The 19,853-nt window shown below is 47.5% G+C and overlaps 2 long non-coding RNA genes across 2 annotated transcripts; both read right to left on the reverse strand.

Annotated features, from left to right (window-relative positions):
- Nucleotides 1-12,690: 12,690 nt before the first annotated feature.
- Nucleotides 12,691-14,580, reverse strand: LOC146172072 (uncharacterized). Its single transcript, XR_014702625.1, has 3 exons — nt 14,288-14,580; nt 14,010-14,063; nt 12,691-12,808 (listed from the first exon to the last, which is right to left on the reverse strand). It is a non-coding gene; the product is annotated as an uncharacterized LOC146172072 (long non-coding RNA).
- Nucleotides 14,581-19,155: 4,575 nt separating this feature from the next.
- Nucleotides 19,156-19,853, reverse strand: LOC146172073 (uncharacterized). The gene is made up of 3 exons (XR_014702627.1): nt 19,720-19,853; nt 19,425-19,574; nt 19,156-19,284 (listed from the first exon to the last, which is right to left on the reverse strand). It is a non-coding gene; the product is annotated as an uncharacterized LOC146172073 (long non-coding RNA).

Consider the following 19,853-nt stretch of genomic DNA (forward strand, 5'->3'; position numbering starts at 1 on the left):
CGGGCACCTGGCAGCGAACCTGAAACAGCGCGAGCCGACGCGCGCCGATGCCACCGGCGACCTCCGACATGGCGGACGAGGCGGGACGATGCTCGCGCCATCTGGTAGTACGACCTCAGTGAATACCTCCTATATAATGCAGTGAGTCACACGTAGTATATCAATAATGCGCAGCTGCAACAGGACTCCCTCGGGAGCTCTGACCCCTATTGCATTTGGAGTCGCGAGTGCCGGGGTAGCGTACCGCTGCCAGCAGTTATTACGTGCGGCGCGCGGCCCCTCGGTAGCGTTGGCCTGGCGGCTCCGTGGACGGCGGACGGCATCAACGGTCCCAGCAAAGACAAGGCGTCTTTTAACGAAACAACCTTTACTGTAACATCAGGAAGAAACGGGCAGAGAAGCTGACCCGGAGAGAATACAGACACTCTCACACAGCTGGTGTCCAGCGTCGTAACAACGGCGCGTCAAAGTAGTCTCTGTCCCAGCGGAGTCGGCCGCTGCATTTTATAGGTTTTCCCGTTCACAGGGAAAGGGTAAACTCTCACAGGAAAGGGAGAGCCAAACATGTTGGTTCACGACGAATGACTCAATCGCAGGTGTTCCGACCTCATCTCCTCCACCTCCTGCAGACAGGAGAGGGCGACGCACTTTCCCTCGAGCTCCAGGCTTGGCCAGCTTTTGCACACACACGCACGCACACACATTTGGCGCGTGGCAGGAACACGCTGAGACTTGTCGGCGGGAGGAAGCGTTGCGCGGCCGAAGAACGGCGTCGAAATGGCCGATCCGCTCGCGATTCTGCCTGTTGCTATGCGGTGGCCGCGTCAGCTGTCCCACTTCTCGGTGGAGAAACGTAACAGACTGCCCCGCCGGGGGAGGGAGATCCCGAAGGGCAGGGGACTGCATCCGCTGTCCGGAGGGATCGGGATGTTGCTGCTAGCCGGGGTCGTCCAACTCAGCTTCTCTTGAGCTCAAACAGCCTGAAGAAGTCCTTGGCAAGTCCGGGTTTCCAAGGCACTCTGCAACTTGTCTTCAGGAGAGATTTCTGACAACCCACAACGTTATAACCACGCTAAAAACTCAACCGGTCAGCCAGCAAGCAGGCACAAACTTCACTAAGTTTTGCCAGACTATTTCCCTCTTATGCCCCCATCTACATTAAAGGGCAGCTTAGCAGCACTTGGAACGCGTCCACAAATTTGAAAATCGTATTTTCAAAACAGCACTTCAAACAAAGATAATACAATACAAATGTTCAAAATCCTATGCCAGGAAGAAAAACACCAACAAGTGAAAACGGGCTTCTTCTCACGTTAGGAGCTTCGACTTAAGCCACCGGCATTACCATTGAGATCACCTTTTTCACTAAAGCTTCGACTGTCCGTTTCACGGAACAACCGTACCTTCCTGTTTCTGCGCAAAGAAACATACGAGCATAAGTCACTAACTTTGCTAAACAACCTATCCCTCTCTTTACGCTTGGCGCACCAGTCACGCAATTTCTTTTCACGGGCGCATTTGTGCCGCTGGGATAGTCGCTTTCTCTTTCGCGATAGCTTCAACTTGTTCCATTCTTTCTCGTGCCTGCCTTTCCGTTTTTTTCTACGGCAGCACTGAAACACATGCTTTGCGCTTTCTTTTCGCAATCTTTGGAGTTTGCTCTCCTTACGATGGCAGCATTCTTTCTCGCACCTGCCCTTTCGCATTTTTCGTCGGCAGCGCTGGAATACTAGCCTTCTGCTTTCTTTCTGCAATCCTTTGAGTTTGCTCTCCTTACGATGGCAGCATTCTTTCTCGCGTCTGCCTTTCCGCGTTTTTCGGTGGCAGGACTTGAATACTCTAGTCCCACTTTCTTTCGGCGCGAGCTCCGGCAAGGTAGCGGTCAACGTTCTAGCGGTAACCGGAGCTAGTAGGACACCGGTGTCGTCTGAGTGGTCAAAGCAGTCAAAGTGCGGCGCCGCGTCTGCATCGCGGCCAGCAGCGCATGACTCACTTTCCGTCAAGTCCGAACGACAACTGCTCACGCCAGCCCTCAAGCTAGGCATTTCCTCTGGCGGCGCCGCGGCTGCGTCGCATGACTCACTTTCAGTCAAATCCGAACAACCGCTTATGCCAGCCCTCAAGCTAGGCATTTCCTCTGGCTCGCCACTCACGTTTCACGGGTCCTCCGATGAGCCGCATCGCTCAGCGTTAACCGGCGCACGATCAAGCTCCTTCGACAGCTGGGGCGCTTCGGATTGCGTGAGGGTCATGTGTGCCACGTCCGCGTTCGCACTGGGGTTGCTTTCGCGAATACAACCTAGCGTGGTATTGGGGCTCGAACGATTCTGACTCTGCTCTGGTCGCTCGCTGTCGCCTTCGCATGTCTCGCTCTCTACAGCGTACGCGCACTCCTCGTCGGTCAGCCCTGGCTGATCACAACTCGCGGGCTGCGCAGTTTCCCTGATCGGCACTTCGTTTTCTTGCGTGCTCTACGACGAAGTTGATTTCGGAAACCGAAATTCTGTCATTTCCTAGCTGGTTTCCTTCTCCGCCACGCTCTACACAAGCTTCTGCATTGAGAGGCGGTTCAGTTATTACCAGTTCCCCACTCTCATTTGATGGAACTGTATCTCCTACAGCTACTTGGGTCGGCGTGCAGTTCACCTCGCTTAACGGCGTCACTTCGGACTTCTCACCGATTAAGCCTGCGCTAGTGTCTCGACCAAGGTAACACGATGCTCTTCTGTTCGAGAATCGGTCGGCTTACTACTGCGGTCACATTGCTCGGCCGTTTCCCCAAGCTGTTTCTCACACTCCGGTGCAAATTCGATTTGCTCCGGAACTTCCGCACTGTCTAGCCATTCGCTTACAGCGGCTTTCAACTGATAGGCCAAATCAAAGTATGCCTCGTTACAATGTTTCTCGCTCTCATATCTCTTCCGAAGATCCTGAGGCGTTATCTGATATCGTATCAGCAATGACTCTTTTAGTTCATCGTAATTTTTCAAGCGGTCGCCAACCAATCGCTTGATTTCTTCCGACGCTTCAGCGGAGAGAAGAGCTACCAACTTCTGCGCCCAACTATCTCGCTCGAAACGTTTACTTCTACAGACATTCTCAAAGTCTGCCAAATACTCGGCCACATCCTCGGCAATGAGGAACGGTGGCGGACCGTCTCGCGGTATTGAACCGTTACACCGAATGGCATTAAAAGCTTTAATCCTTTCCACGCTCATTCTATGTGCTGATATCTCCAGCTGCATCAGTTTCCTTACGCGGGCGTCCTCTTTCTCGTGACGTTCCCTGCGTTCACGCATCTCTTTCTCGTGACGTTCTCTACGTTCACGAATCTCTTTCTCGTGACGTTCACGTTCCTCTTGACGTTCGTCAATGATCTCAAGGCATTCCAAAAGCTCGTCATCTTCAGCTTCCAACTCTAGAATAGCCTTTAACACTTCTAGTTTTCTGAGTTTGTCTGACAAATTCAGACCCAACTCCCCCGCAAGCTCCAGCAATTTCGGTTTGCGCAACGACTTCAAATCCAAACCCATGGCTGTTCCGAATGCTGCCTTCTCTACTGCCCACTATTGCCTTGCTGCCATTAACCCAGCAACAACGACAACACAATCACCAGCTCTGTTCTCTACTTAACAAAAGCCTGGCAAAACTCAGTAGAAGAAAGTCCCGCACTCACCAAACCTCGCAGCCAAGAATCCAACGCAGTCGTTCCGCTGCAGGCAACCAGTCATCACACAGGGCTCGTTGCACTGCTCCCGCCTTTCCGCTGAGCTGCTTTGATTCACGGGTCACGCCTGTGACATCTCCGCTCTTCCCACCAGATGTTGCACCTCGGTCAGGCCTGGCTCGTTTCACCGACCACGGTCACTGCTTGGTCTCGTCTCTCCGCTGTTCACCAGTTGTTGGACGACGGTATCGCCTGGCTCGTCCCTCCAACCACGGTTACGGCTTGGTCACCGTCGTCATCCCACGTACCACGGTTACGGCTTGGTCGTCCCACCGCTGCCTACCAGTTATTACATTTGGAGTCGCGAGTGCCGGGGTAGCGTACCGCTGCTAGCAGTTATTACGTGCGGCGCGCGGCCCCTCGGTAGCGTTGGCCTGGCGGCTCCGTGGACGGCGGACGGCATCAACGGTCCCAGCAAAGACAAGACGTCTTTTAACGAAACAACCTTTACTGTAACATCAGGAAGAAACGGGCAGAGAAGCTGACCCGGAGAGAATACAGACACTCTCACACAGCTGGTGTCCAGCGTCGTAACAACGGCGCGTCAAAGTAGTCTCTGTCCCAGCGGAGTCGGCCGCTGCATTTTATAGGTTTTCCCGTTCACAGGGAAAGGGTAAACTCTCACAGGAAAGGGAGAGCCAAACATGTTGGTTCACGACGAATGACTCAATCGCAGGTGTTCCGACCTCATCTCCTCCACCTCCTGCAGACAGGAGAGGGCGACGCACTTTCCCTCGAGCTCCAGGCTTGGCCAGCTTTTGCACACACACGCACGCACACACATTTGGCGCGTGGCAGGAACACGCTGAGACTTGTCGGCGGGAGGAAGCGTTGCGCGGCCGAAGAACGGCGTCGAAATGGCCGATCCGCTCGCGATTCTGCCTGTTGCTATGCGGTGGCCGCGTCAGCTGTCCCACTTCTCGGTGGAGAAACGTAACACCCCCTAACAAATTTCCAGACAGTCGATTGCTCGATCCTTTGCGCTCACACATATACGCCTGAGCCGCAGGCTTGCGTCTTTCAAGACAAGAACCCAGTTCAAATCACTTCGATATACAAGTGACCTTCCTGAGGTGGATGTGCCGCGTCAACAACCTCCGGATAAAGCTTTGCTCTCCAAGAACTAACAGCTGGCTATATCTAGGTGAGACGCACTAGCATGCGGAACAGTAGACAACGGGGCCACCGAAAGAATACGATCGACCGCGTTCCTATTCTGCCAAATGATCAATCCCACGGACTTCACTACACGTTGTTCGAACGCTTCGCGCGGCCTTCCACTGTGCGACGAAAAAGCTCACGGCGCTAGGCAGCGGAATGTCCAAGCTGCGACGCAGTCCTTAAGGACACGTGTGTGAGACTCGACCTGACCAAAGTTGATACTGTGCGGATCAATATGCCAGCTGTAAAGCCTGTCTTAATTTGGTGGGGATCGAATACGCCACACTCAGTGCGCCACCGAAAGTCTCTTAGAGCATGCGGGAGATTGGGTGCAACAGGCGTCTCCCACTTCGCATACGTTTGGCACATATGTATAGGGGCGCAGAATAGCAGAGCGCTTCGCAGAGATTAGATACTGCTGTGGCTATCCATGCTCCGTCTACAAACATCTCCTCTAACTATGCGAACACGTGCGCCTGCTTCCCCTGACCATGCACTACAAGCATCTGCCTTCTACTTCCAAGCCAGTATAAAAGTTAAGGCCGCCCAACTTAACCTATGTGATCCACTAACTCGGATACCCAATAGCGCACAACAAAGGGCATAATGAAGACAAGGCGGAACCCAGATAGGCGCCACCACCTAGCTATAGTGAAAATATAATCAAAGTAGATTGACTTTGCAAGAGGAATCCACAAGAAAACACGTGCTAAGCCATGCAGGGTCGTATCATTGGGAGGCTGGATCAATAAACAATCAAGGAACACAGATGTGGGAAAGTTGGCACCTGTGTGCACTAGGCTTTATCGGAAGTTTCGCGCATACGTTAATTAGCTATAACTTTAGGATGAACAAGATGTCCGAGATTATTGAGTTAATAGTCTATCCCGACATCGGCACGAAGCCGTGTGTGACGCATGCACGTACGCACGCACGCACTTACGCACGCCTGCAGTCGCACAGAGCAAATTGTTCCACGACCTTACACAGTGGTACGATGGAATAGTTAATAATATTTGAAAGAAGGAAATAAAAATTAGGGGGACGCTCAAGCTTCCCCTTAACATTCGACGGGATACAACGCCTTCTCATTCTTCTCTCTATCTCTCTATTTCGGTGGACAACCGCAGTTAATTGTAAATTGGTTATAGGAAAGTAAAGGCGCAGCATCTGTCACAGATCCCGGTGGGAACCTGGACCGCATCTCCATATTTACTACCATATTCCGAATATTTCAGACAAAACCCGACGATACTCAAGCGAAAACCGGGTTAGCGAGGTGGCTTTTGGACCAAATGAGCTGTAGCGCTTCGCATATATACATATATGCTGCACTCTCGATAGACGAAACTCGAGTATATTGCCGACATGAGGATAAATGGAACAGCTTGGGACAAATATTTGCCCGCCTCAGTTAAAACACGGGGATTAGGAAAGCTTTATTCCTTATATATCAATATGCCGAGGCCGACTGTCTTTATCCAGAACACAAATGTGGTCCTGATAGTTTTCAAATAAAAATGAAAGGCACGCAAAGAGCCGATCGCCCGGACGATTCGCCTGTCGAACGTATACTTCCTGCGAACACAAGCATTGTGCAAGAAGTAACCTTTGGTTCTTTTGAGAAAATTCAAAGGGATTGCGTTTTGAGAATCCCGCGCAACATGACGAGGATCGATCGGCTCCTGCACCAGTGGCGGTCTACATTGTTAAATTCTTCAACGTCAGCCTCACACGCAGAAATATGGTATGAAATGCCAGAATATATATAAAGTTCCTCGAATCCCCTTTTCCCCAGCCGCGTATTCACTGCTGCTATAATATATCATTAAATAACATTGTGCATATCAAAGTAAAGTCTCCTGCAATACAGCAGGTTTCCCCTCTACGTTCCATGAGGCAGTCGGCTTAGCAGGAGAAAAGTGGAAAATTCGTATCATTGAAACAGCTATTTTTATGCAACATTGAGTTATACCGCCTGCGTGATGTATATTGACACTATATCATTTGAGCCTGCTGATAGAATTATACATTGCGCAACAGAAGGTGAAATTAACTGTTATTTATACATATTTTGAAATAAAGCTTTAACCGCGCGCTAATTGAGCCGCGGCGGGTATGGTACACTCTGTAGTTGATCGCGAGTTGTCATGAACTTATGCTTGAATTTGTGAACTGGTAGGCGCTGATTGTCTGTTTGAAGCATACTTAGTATTAAGTGCCTAAGATTTGCGCGGTAACTGCTATGAACCTACGAAGGTAATTGTCCATTTTTTTTATGGTTAAATGATAACCTCTGAATTTAAACAACCTCATCATAAAGTTAACCTATAACGTAACCCTAAGCAAACCCACGGTAAACCGAAGAGATCACGTGCCTTTAAGGTTTATATGTTAACCGTCAATTACTTTTGCCACTGCCCTCGAAACCTATCAATCCTAAACGCCCTTAAATTTATTTCGCAGACTCCGTGAGTTTACATTTCGTACGGGGTCAAGAAAAGAGGCGGTGAGCTTTTATGAGCTTTCATCCGGATCCGGTGCACTTTGCCCTGCGACCTTCTACTGATTTTCATGCATCCCTAAAACAAATGGACAAAATATATTTTTGTCAGAAACTTGCAGCAGTTACTATGTGGTTCGATCGGTATTTACCAGCTTGAGCTCGAGGTCACGGGCTTTAGTCGAGCTGCAGAAGCCGCATTATGATGGAAACCAAACGCGAAAACGGAAATGTGGTTTGCGATTAATATGACAGCCCGAGGGACTCTAAATAACCCACGTACTGCTTTGGGAAGTATAAATCCGCATGGACTATGTAATCTCTGCAAAAGCACTCATAATATACAGTGTTCTGCAACTTAACCGTCTTGGAAAAGACGGTTCCGATAAAGTTGCTGAACACTATATACGTAGCCAGGTCTTGCTATTTTGGCTAAATGAAGCTGCAGGTGTTCTACTGCCCCACACTTGGTTTATGTGGAAGATATTCGGTTAAAAGAACATTACATACATTCACTCCAAGCCATATTTTTTTCATGCAAAGAACTACAGCCGCTGGTATCAAGACGGGGGCTCTACAGAAGCCGTAGAAAAAGGAAAAGAAAAGAAACTACCTCGACGCTTCTTGAACGACGAGGGAGGGGGGGGGGGAGGGGGCGTGAAAAAGAAAGAAAACTGCTTCTCGCTGCGCGGGACCAGCTGCCCCCCATCGGTCCATCTCTTCTCCCTGCGGCAAAGCGGAAAGAACCACGGGGAGGCGAAAGGCATCGAGGCACCCTACTGCGGGGGCGACAGGAATGCCGAAGCAGAGAGAAATAGCGGCGAAAAAAAAAAGAAAAAAGAATTGCATGCACCGCACACAGGGAGATTCTCCCTGCTTTTGCAGCTTCTCCCCCCCCCCCCTCCTCCCTTCTTGAGGTCACGTGGCCAAAAGGCGGGAAAACACATCCCGCGCGAGCTAAGATGCGCGGCGCCACTCAGTCGACGGCCAGCCTCCGTGAGTCCGTATGGGTGCGCGCGATGCCTACTGCCTAATTTTATCGTCCGCTTTTATTTCGCGCAAATTCAATCTGTCTCAACCTCCTGCAGCAGTCAGCGTTTGAAAAGAACAACCCATATATGCAGCTGATGATTGCAGCCGCTCTGTACAGATTCTTCGTGCCGAAGTTCACCAAAACATGCGTAAGTACATGATCTTTCGGTCTTGATCAGAGGAGCTTTTTGCTAGATTCGATATTATACTGAACATAATAATGTATTGTTTTGGAGCATATGTTCGTCATATATATATATATATATATATATATATATATATATATATATATATATATATATATATATATATATATATATATATATAATTGGTGTGGGCGCTGATCGCGCAGGAAGACTTGCTGAGCCGTTTGGAAACAAGGCTGCGGCTGGCTGCGGTGGCAGAATTGGCTCATTTTGCTGCAGTCTGGGTCCTTCGGTATCTCCTGTCCCAAAATGCTCGCCTTTTAATATGGAGGGACACTCACTATACCGATCAGGTAAGTCCAATTAGCAGATATTTTGTTCGATACGACAATATACTGCAACTGTTTCTGGAGCGCGTATATATTTGCGCATCTTATTACTACGTACATTTTTTTTTTTATAATCGATGTGTGCGCATTTGGCTCTGATTGCGCAGGAAGACGTGCTGAGCCGACTTGGAAACGATGCTGCGGCGGTGGAATTAGCTCTTTTCGCTGCAGTCCGAGGTCCGATCTCCTCTGCCCCAAAACGCCCGTCTTTCACTTCTTCACATCGAATTCGTGCATGCAGTGACATGTATACCGACCAGGTAAGTCAAATTATCACTGATTTTCTTCTATACGATAATGTACTGCAACTAATTATGTATTGTTTTGAGACTTATGCGCATCTTGTTACTGTAAATGCATATTTTGTAATTGGTGTGCGCGCCTTGCGCTGATCGTGCAGGGAGGCGATATCAGCTGGAAACTGGCTTCGACATTGGAAGCTCGTTTCGCCGAAGCCCGAAGTCCTTGGTCTCCTCTACACTAAAACGCTGGTCTTTCGCTTCTTCATGGCGGTGCACTTGCCGGACAGGTATTAGCGCTGATTTTGTTCGGAAAATTCTATTATCCGACTCACATCGATGGGACGCATGCAACCCAGTTAAATGTCAAATGCTATCACTGATATAAATATTGCAGCACCCCTCGCCATAGGAGCGATCAGAAGCTGTACTAGCATCATCGCTACTGCCAAGCAAGCTCGTGCCAGGACGGAGTACAAGATTTATGCCGTGTTTATTATTATTATTATTTTTTTGCTGCTGTAATGATGTATATACGTGAAAATTGATGATTGAGTGATGCGGTATGCTGGCAAGGTAAGTGAGCCAGTGCGTCCATTTTGTGGATTTTGGAATTATATATGTGATGCACACAGATCTGAGCCGTTTCACATTGATTTTGCTCTGTGCGCTTGCTTTCTGGGCAAGCAGTTGTATTTTCATCGTGCGGATTATTTCCTGGTGCTTACATGCTCATGAGGTGTTCAGCTAACTTGTTTCAAGCTTAAAAAATTTAGAACGGGTTCTATAAGCTTCTAAGAGTTGGGCTGTCTAAATTGCCGTCTTGGCTGATGAGACAATTTTTAAAATAATGCTCGGTGGTTAAATAACGAAAATAAATCAGATGACTTATCGTTAAATATCCGGTCGCTTTTGCTGTAAAAGTTCCATCTAGTTTGAGAAAATTAAGCTGTATTCTACGGAATAAACTTATTGTAGGTTTCATGTAAATATCGCGGAAACTGTTTGTTCTGCCGCGTTGGAATCCCTCATACGCGCTCTATGACAAGCGCGGACACTTGGTTTTGCTAGAATTATTAAATTGCAGCATTAGCATGCAAGAACGCGCTTCGGGAGGATAAGGTTTGAGTGCGCTACGGTTGCAAATTGCAACATCATGACTCCAGCAAAACAAAGTGATCGCGCCTTTCTCGCGGATTCACGGATCCTGATTACCTATTGCGGCTTTGCGCTAATGCGTTTTCAGTAGGGTCGCATGAAGTCAAGCGCACAAAATATATTGATGTGATAGTGCAGTTGGTGGCAGTGAGCAGACATTATTTTTTCTACCTTTTCACCCTATATTTGCCTGCAATGTAAAAGTCTAGGCGAAAAGGAAATATTTAATTAAAACACTTTTCTTCATACAGCTGACCAAGATGGAACCTGCCGCAGATCCGACCAGTCGCAGACATCAAGTGATCGACAGGCTGCCAAAAGAAGGAGACCAAGCCTCAAGCCCATCTTCCATATGTGGCACACGCGCAGTCATATATCGACGCTTATTAAAAAGCAAATCGCGAGCTTTTTCTGAACGCTGTTGACAAATAAATTTTTCACCAAATACTGCAGCTTTTGTTTCTTCATGGCATCAGAAAAGCTACTGCTTTTCTTGATGCATTTGTATGGGCTACCCCGTTATATATGCATGGGCCACGATATATTAAATGCATGGCATGATACCTGCACGAGGGGCGATGCCGGCCACTAACCGGCGTCGGGAAGCAACCGGCCGACGTACGGTCTTTCGTCAGCAAAATGCTAGGGCAGACGAGCGGCCGACCATTCAGTAACGCTGGCAGACGGCAGGCCCACGTGCGGCAGGTGGTCGATCACGTCGGGCCAGAAGGTCGGGCCGTAGTCGATTGCCGAAAATCGGCCGACGTTAGGTCAGTGTCAATCCCCGACGCCGGCCCTCATTCGGGTGCCGAAGGTCGGCCGGCCACTTTTTGGTCGGCGAGAAAGGTCGGCCCTACCTTTTGCCACACATTTTTTTTTGCTTGGGTCGAGGCCGTCATCCGTTCGAGGACATTCTCATTCCGGTTACATGGATGCGGATACCTTCCGTGGATCACAGCCTAGCTTATGCTTAAGACCCAATAACTTTGAAAAGATGAAGGTTGACCTTGCATTCCAACTTTTTGGAGATGAGGTTATTAAAGGACTTTTTTTGCACCGGCGGCATGTGGAGACTATATACACTCGGGTGCAACCAACAGAAGACTTCGTCAAGCTAATCAATCGCCTGATACGAGTAATGACCTCCAGGATAACCAAGCGTGCACTTAAGCCGGGTAGCCCAGACATGCGTTTCTTGGAAGACTTTTTAGGATATCTAGACAAGTGGGAAGAACATGCCAGCATTGTCTTCCACTCGCATTGTCGCCTTTGATTAAACATGCTGCCTTCGTTCTATTAAACCGAATCTGTGTTTCGTGACTTGTATTATTTGAGTTTGAATTCCTCCAAACGCGAAAGCTCTCATGTGCGTTTACCGGGTTAGCGTGTGGCTCACGTACCGATTGAGCTTTCAAGTTCGAGCAATCTGCACAAAGCAATTCGATATTAACATTAGCATGTTAAAACGTTATATCAATCCTAAGCTCCTGAAAGAGCTCTAAAACAAAGTATTAAACGTGAGCCAAAGCAACGCGCAGCTCCCTTTCCAACTGTCAGCAGCGCGGCGCAATGTGCGCGAGCAACCGGCTCGCACCCTCTTAGGGTGCCTCGATGTAGCGCGCCGCCGTACAGGGTGGAGACACCGCCGTCGACGGCGCCATGTTGGGGCAAGCGTAGACACGGCGGGCTATGGAGCGTCGGCCCGATTTCTTGTTCAGCACGCTCTTGCGCTTGCAGGTTCAGCTGGTTAACGTTTTTACACACATACTCGCAATCCTGAGCGCTTTCTTGCTCGAAAAAAAAATGTGAAAGCAATTATACTGCTTGCTAGCATGCGTAGTTCTGAGAGGAAATGATCAAATTGCAGATGGTAAGCATTTACTCGTTCGCCGTCTCGGATGCTCAAATACGGTTATTTTGACAACTGGCTGTTTTATAAAGCAATGCACTTTGTTTTGCCGGACATTAACGAGTTTATGAGGTACATAACATTCAATTGCGTCTATTGCTATAGATCAACAACGATGTCTACGTTTCAGTCAGCCGTATCCCGAAAATTATTTGTATCGCAATGGCCCATCGTAAACCGTAGACACAGCAAATTTTGGATGCATGCCTAGGAGACATCTTTTAATCAAGGTTGGCGCCAGCTACAGTTTTGCTGCCGTACCCATCATTCGATTTTTCTGGCTGACTTAGCCAATTCAAGTAAATGTGCAAGCGCATCGTCCCAAACCGCTCTAACAGTCTGTTTATCAGCTTTGGGTGTTCCGCGCAATCAACCACTGGAATCGGAACGGTTAGTTCGATAAGGCATTAAACGGAGTTTGCTAGACTCTTCAAATGGCAGATATTTTATTCTGATAAATTTTTACACGCAATCAAACGATGTCGGGACAACCGTTGACTTGAGGAGCCGCCGTCCATACACTGTGTTTGCCCTCGAACTGGCGCTGAAATGAGATAGCCGACGAAACAGTCATTTTGAGTCTTTTGTAGTGTGCACGCAAATGAATGAAATAATAAAAACATTATGAAAGCAATGCGATATTTACATGTGCGATCACACAATTTTTCTATGGATGCCAAGCAAGCGTCAGCACCAATTCGGATGACAGGGGGTCAAATTTAGCTTCACCTAAATTTGACTTAACCTCAGACGAGTGCGGGGACAACAGGGTGTGCACATCGCCTCGCGATGCGTAATTAATAACACAGGGAAGGAAAAGCTGCATTCGGGATTAACTTTTGTACTGCGCAAGTACCTTGCTTTCTCACGACCGCTTTCACAAGATGATGCCGCTACACCTTCCAGCTCACGGGATCAGTTTCTTTGTGACTTGTCGAGCTACCAATCATATACTTAAAACGACCTAATTTTTATGAGAACCCAATTTTTTATATTATTGCGAATCTCAGAAACCTCGCGAAAAACTGCTCCTGTGTATAATTAAAAAAAAAATAGCTTCAGAGGACCTGTTATCTCTGTTTCGCGAAATGTTGTACTAGCGATATGCCGGGCACACTTGCCAAATTCCAGCGGGCCCACTCACGGGAAGATTTTTTTTTTTTTGCGACCAAAATAATTGTTACAAACTGCGTTTCACTTCCTACTCTGTCGCGAGGTGACACGCCATTCATCGCTCTCCCTTGTATTATTTCCTGAGAAGGAGAGAGAGAATGTAATCCGTGTGAATCTGAAGCCCTGGCGGTTGGCACTAGCTTTCAAGATCGAGTGTAAAGGGGAGCGATCGAAAGGGCGCAGTGGTGCATTCCTTTGCCAAATACCAGGCTCGACCTTCTCCGCATATTCTTGGTGTGGTTATGAACACAGAAAGGGAGGAGATCCTCATCAACAGATATTATTGTGTGACACTACGCGAATGATACTAAAGTCGAGTGTCACTCACTGAAAGTTACACTAAATTTTTCCGAGTGACTACAACATAGCAGACGCAGTTGTCCATATATTTAGCTTATAAGCCCTCACGTACGCTGAAAATTCAAAATTTAGACTTAAAAACACACCGCGCTAATACCGATGCCAGGCAATGCGATTCTTCAACCTGCTTCAATGTTGAAGAAGGCAGACCAAAATCGGTTGCGCAAAACGCTAGATTGGGAAGCCAAAACCCGCACAAAGCTCGTGCTTACAAGCAGATGGGTGAAGCGGCGTGAGGTAATGTCATTCCAAACAGAAGTGGGTAACTGCATTAGAAAAATACAAAAATATATTGTAAAACGCTTTCGTATAAACAGATACAGACCGCAAGAAAGACGACACGCACACATACGCAGGCTCTTGTGTGTGTTTGTCATCTTTCTAGTGGTCTGTGTCTGCGCTAGACCTTTTTTTACACAATCGAAATGCGCCTATTCGCTCAAAAGAAATTTTATGGATGCATAAAAGCAGCACAGGTATTGTGGCTTACCTCGCAGATCTTCGCGTTGCCATTCGCCGTCCAGTCTTCACGCTTCACTTTCGCCTCCCATACATTTCTCCGTCTCTTATCCCCTGAAAAACAAAATCATCTGGCTTCTTTTTTTTTTTTTTGCTGAACCAGCACAGAATGAAACCCAAGAGCCTGGCATGCTAGTTTTCGTGACTGAACACAATACAATCGCCCAGCGCACAGCACAACCGCTTCGGACACTCCGCAGCAACTGCACGAAGTGACTTGCCCCAAGATGGCGAGCGCGGAGAATGCGGCGGCGCGGGGCATGCCAAAGGGTGTCACCACCCTGTACGGCGGCGCTGGTATCGAGGCACCCTACACCCTCTCGCACCACAGCGCCGCTATGCGGCCGCCGGCGGCTTTCAGTGCTATCCGAGCCATCCCAGCCGGCGCGCTCGACCACGGCCGGTCTCGAGGGAGAGAGCGCGCGCTCTTTCGTACGGCCTTCTCAATCGCCGCGTGAACAATGGGAACTTTTCTCCTTGAGTCACGCTCTCCGCCGCCGCAAGGGGCGCGACCTGCTCACTGTTCGCTCCGCATCTGCTTCAGTGGCGGCGGGTGGCATTTGCCTGGTTTCGCGCTGTCGCCCGCGGGTTTCGTGGTGAGTTCAGCCCCTAAATGAAAGATTACAGAAGGTAGATGCTGCAGCGGCATCCTGGCAGCGTGCTACACACGTGAATGGAGTCTTTATATTAAAAAACACTGTCGCTCAGCAATCGCTCGACAAGCAATGACATGTATTGCGACATGGTATCTACTTTTGTTCATTTTAATCTGAATTTTTGCCCAAGCCTGTACAAGAAGATGAATAAAAAAAGTGAATGAGCAGTGAACACATAGAAGCTTCCTAATTCAAGGCAAACATAACAGCAACAATGGCAAAACCGTCTTTCAGCGCTAGATGAGAAACCATCGAGGTAACACCGAAGATGAAAATAATTTTATAAAAATGTAATGTAAGTTGCACAATGCTTACATGACATAAAGTATTAGTAAACGTCAGAGTAAACGCTTTGAAGTTTTGTTTTCAATTTTGCTATAATTTATAGACCAGCAAATGTCTTATGTTGTATTAAAAACATTATTTTAATTTTGCAAATAAACGTTGGTTTAATGAAATGTTTACATGATATTATGATTATTTCATGAAAAAATAGGAAATATATTTCAAGCCCTAATTCTTAGCAATATTTTCTTTCTTTTTCTAGTATGTTTTTGAACTAATAGTTCCTTGTAACTATCTGTGCAGTAATGCCTGCCTTAGAGAGCAATCGCTGCCCCATTATTTTGGTAGAATGCTTTGCTTATTACACATTCGCCACTGTTACTCAAGGGACACTCCTCAATAATGAATATAAAAGCTTTTCTCTGTGCTATTTATTCAGAGGTGACTATAGGAGTTGTATGTCGCGCTGTATTGCGCGCCTAGGAACCTAGTGTCGACACCGACGAAATCATTCCAGCTCTGCCGCAATCAGTAACCGAGGAACTGAAAGAAGTGATGGTATCTCCTGTCATCCCATTACCCACTGCCACGTATTCTGGTTTAGCTTACGTCGCTGGATACATTGTGAAGTTAATCAGTGACTTCGGGTGTGACGCTGGTGCTATCCTTCTTGAAACCAGCGAAAGAAGCAGTCCCATGTACACTATATTCTGCGAGGACAAGATTCTAGCGGACTGCATTATCCAAAACCAAAGTTTGTAGCCCTCTTGGACAAGGTTGTGTCTTTTTTTTTTTGAAAAAGCTGTCATGCACCTACCACAAACCTACTTCACCTACTTCAAATCTTAATCCAGCCAGCACTTGAGAACTCACCTTTGGAGTTGCCCGGAAGGCATTGACGATAGCCATGCTATAAGGTCCGCTTCTTTAATATGTGAGAAATTTCTCAGAATCCTTCTTGTCAATTATGCTAAGAAAGTGACAGACAGGAATGAAAGGCCAGCTCCTTATGTGCACAAACCATCCAGAAAGATTTTGAGACATTAATTTTCTAGCCGCATGTACCGTTTTGATGAACGAGTGCAATGTGTTAACGTTGAAGGACATATTTTTTTATTGCTTGCTGCTCTTTTCAATTATGCATATCTGTTTATGCCCATTTCCTTGATTAAATGTTGTTTTTTTATCACTGCATTAAACTGACTACGACTGTCTACGTGTGCGTCAGTCGCGAGACTACGTATACATCTGCTGTCTTTCAACCTACTGATTTGTTTTAAACGAAGCTAGAACAACCCATTCACTAGACAACTGAAATTTTAACTGTATGCGTAAGTTTTTGTTCCTTACTCTGAATCTGAGACGTGCTATGAATTTTTGGTCAGTGCCTCTTTTGCTCTAAACGAAAACGGCAGCGGTTGACAGAATATCCACCGAACAGTTTGTCATGCACTAGCGTCAGGTCGCGCTGTACCTGCTTACAGCTTTCAAAGGCACACTGCATAAAATGGTACATATAGTTTTGTGAAAAATTTAGGGGCAAAAAGTGTTGATGTAAGTGCACCCGAAACTTCATTCGAGCGTGCGCGACAGCACTGACGAAGGCGCTCATTATTGACTATTTTATTGCTCATACACGATAAATCAGACGCTGATTACGGCTTCTTCCTATAAGCAATAAGGGGTGAAATATCAGGACCTGCCGGTTGCAACCGATGCGGGCGGAGCGAAGAGCGAGCGCGCGTTTCCCTTGCGCGTGAACGGCTGTAGCGGAGGAGCAGCAGTGGGGCGGTGGCGACCCCACCGAGGCGCGGCGGGCGGTGGAAACAGACCCCATTGGAGAGGCCGTAAGAGAAGAGAGAAACGCGCTCTCCCTCGAGACCGGCCGTGGCTCGACACACTAGTCAGTATATTCTAGGCAATATAGTGAAAGCGCTCTTATTTTGCTGGCGTCTGCTACAGCTCATGCAGGACGAGTTATCGCGCACTGTAAATCGTTACGGCACATTCATTTGTACGGGACGGGTATTTTTCTGAGCCCTGCAGAGCCCGCTTTATTACAGAGCCAACTCAACTGTCAGCAGCAGACTGTTAGCACAGCGGCCGGGCATCGTGCGCAGGCATCTCTACAACCACGCCGCAGTAACCCAAGCAAAAAAAAGTGTGTGGCAAAAGGTAGGGCCGACCTTTCTCGCCGACCAAAAAGTGGCCGGCCGACCTTCGGCACCCGAATGAGGGCCGGCGTCGGGGATTGACACTGACTTAACGTCGGCCGATTTTCGGCAATCGACTACGGCCCGACCTTTTGGCCCGACGTGATCGACCACCTGCCGCACATGGGCCTGCCGTCTGCCAGCGTTACTGAATGGTCGGCCGCTCGTCTGCCCTAGCATTTTGCTGACGAAAGACCGTACGTCGGCCGGTTGCTACCCGACGCCGGTTAGTGGCCGGCATCGCCCCTCGTGCAGGTATCATGCCATGCATTTAATATATCGTGGCCCATGCATATATAACGGGGTAGCACATACAAATGCACCAAGAAAAGCAGTAGCTTTTCTGATGCCATGAAGAAACAAAAGCTGCAGTATTTGGTGAAAAATTTATTTGTCAACAGCGTTCAGAAAAAGCTCGCGATTTGCTTTTTAATAAGCGTCGATATATGACTGCACGTGTGCCACATATGGAAGATGGGCTTGAGGCTTGGCCTCGTTCTTTTGGCAGCCTGTCGATCACTTGATGTCTGCGACTCGTCGGATCTGCGGCAGGTTCCATCTTGGTTAGCTGTACGAAGACAAGTGTTCTAATTAAATATTTCATTTTCGCCTAGACTTTTACATTGCAGGCAAATATAGGGTGGAAAGGTAGAATAAATAATGTTGCTACTGCCACCAACTGCACTATCACATCAATATATTTTATGCGCCAGACTTCCATGCGACCCTACTGAAAACGCATTAGCGCAAAGCCGCAATAGGTAATCAGGATCCGTGAATCCGCGAAAAAGTCGCGATCACTTCGTTTTGCTGGAGCCATGATGTTGCAATTTGCAACCGTAGCGCACTCAAACCTTATCCTCCCGAAGCGCGTTCTTGCATGTTAATGCTGCAATTTAATAATTCTAGCAAAACCAAGTGTCCGCGCTTGTCATAGAGCGCGTATGAGGCATTCCAACGCGGCAGAACAAACAGTTTCCGCGATATTTACATGAAACCTACAATAAGTTTATTCCGTAAATTACAGCTTAATTTTCTCTAACTAGATGGAACTTTTACAGCAAAAGCGATCGGATATTTAAGGATAAGTCATCTGATTTATTTTCGTTATTTAACAACAGAGCATTATTAAAAAAAATTGTCTTATCAGCCAAGACGACTATTTAGACAGCCGAACTCGTAGAAGCTTATAGAACCCGTTGTAAATTTTTAAAGCTTGAAACAAGTTAGCTGAACACCTCATGAGCATGTGAGCACCAGGAAATAATCCGCACTATGAAAATACAACTGCTTGCCCAGAAAGCAAGCGCACAGATCAAAATCAATGTGAAACGGCTCAGATCTGTGTGCATCACATATATAATTCCAAAATCCACAAAATGAACGCACTGGCTCACTTACCTTGCCAGCATACCGCATCACTCAATCATCAATTTTCACGTATATACATCATTACAGCAGCAAAAAAATAATAATAATAAACACGGCATAAATCTTGTACTCAGTCCTGGCACGAGCTTGCTTGGCAGTAGCGATGATGCTAGTACAGCTTCTGATCTTTCCTATGGCGAGGGGTGCTGCAATATTTATATCAGTGATAGCATTTGACGTTTAACTGGGTTGCATGCTGTCCCATCGATGTGAGTCGGATAATCGAATTTTCCGAACAAAATCAGCGCTAATACCTGTCCGGCAAGTGCACCGCCATGAAGAAGCGAAAGACCAGCGTTTTAGTGTAGAGGAGACCAAGGACTTCGGGCTTCGGCGAAACGAGCTTCCACTGTCGAAGCCAGTTTCCAGCTGATATCGCCTCCCTGCACGATCAGCGCAAGGCGCGCACACCAATTACAAAATATGCATTTACAGTAACAAGATGCGCATAAGTCTCAAAACAATACATAATTAGTTGCAGTACATTATCGTATAGAAGAAAATCGGCGATAATTTGACTTACCTGGTCGGTATACATGTCGGTGCATGCACTTCGATGTGAAGAAGTGAAAGACGGGCGTTTTGGGGCAGAGGAGATCGGACCTCGGACTGCAGCGAAAAGAGCTAATTCCAACGCCGCAGCATCGTTGCCAAGTCGGCTCAGCACGTCTTCCTGCGCAATCAGAGCGAAATGCGCACACATCGATTATAAATAAAAAAAAATGTACGTAGTAATAAGATGCGCATATATATACGCGCTCCAGAAACAGTTGCAGTATATTGTCGTATCGAACAAAATATGTGCTAATTGGACTTACCTGATCGGTATAGTGAGTGTCCCTCCATATTAAAAGGCGAGCATTTTGGGACAGGAGATACCCAAGGACCCAGACTGCAGCAAAATGAGCCAATTCTGCCACCGCAGCCAGCCGCAGCCTTGTTTCCAAGCGGC

This window comes from Amblyomma maculatum, unplaced genomic scaffold (assembly GCF_055883805.1).
Source record: "Amblyomma maculatum isolate TAMU_Amacu unplaced genomic scaffold, ASM5588380v1 scaffold_14, whole genome shotgun sequence".
NCBI classification, from domain to species: Eukaryota; Metazoa; Arthropoda; class Arachnida; order Ixodida; family Ixodidae; genus Amblyomma; species Amblyomma maculatum.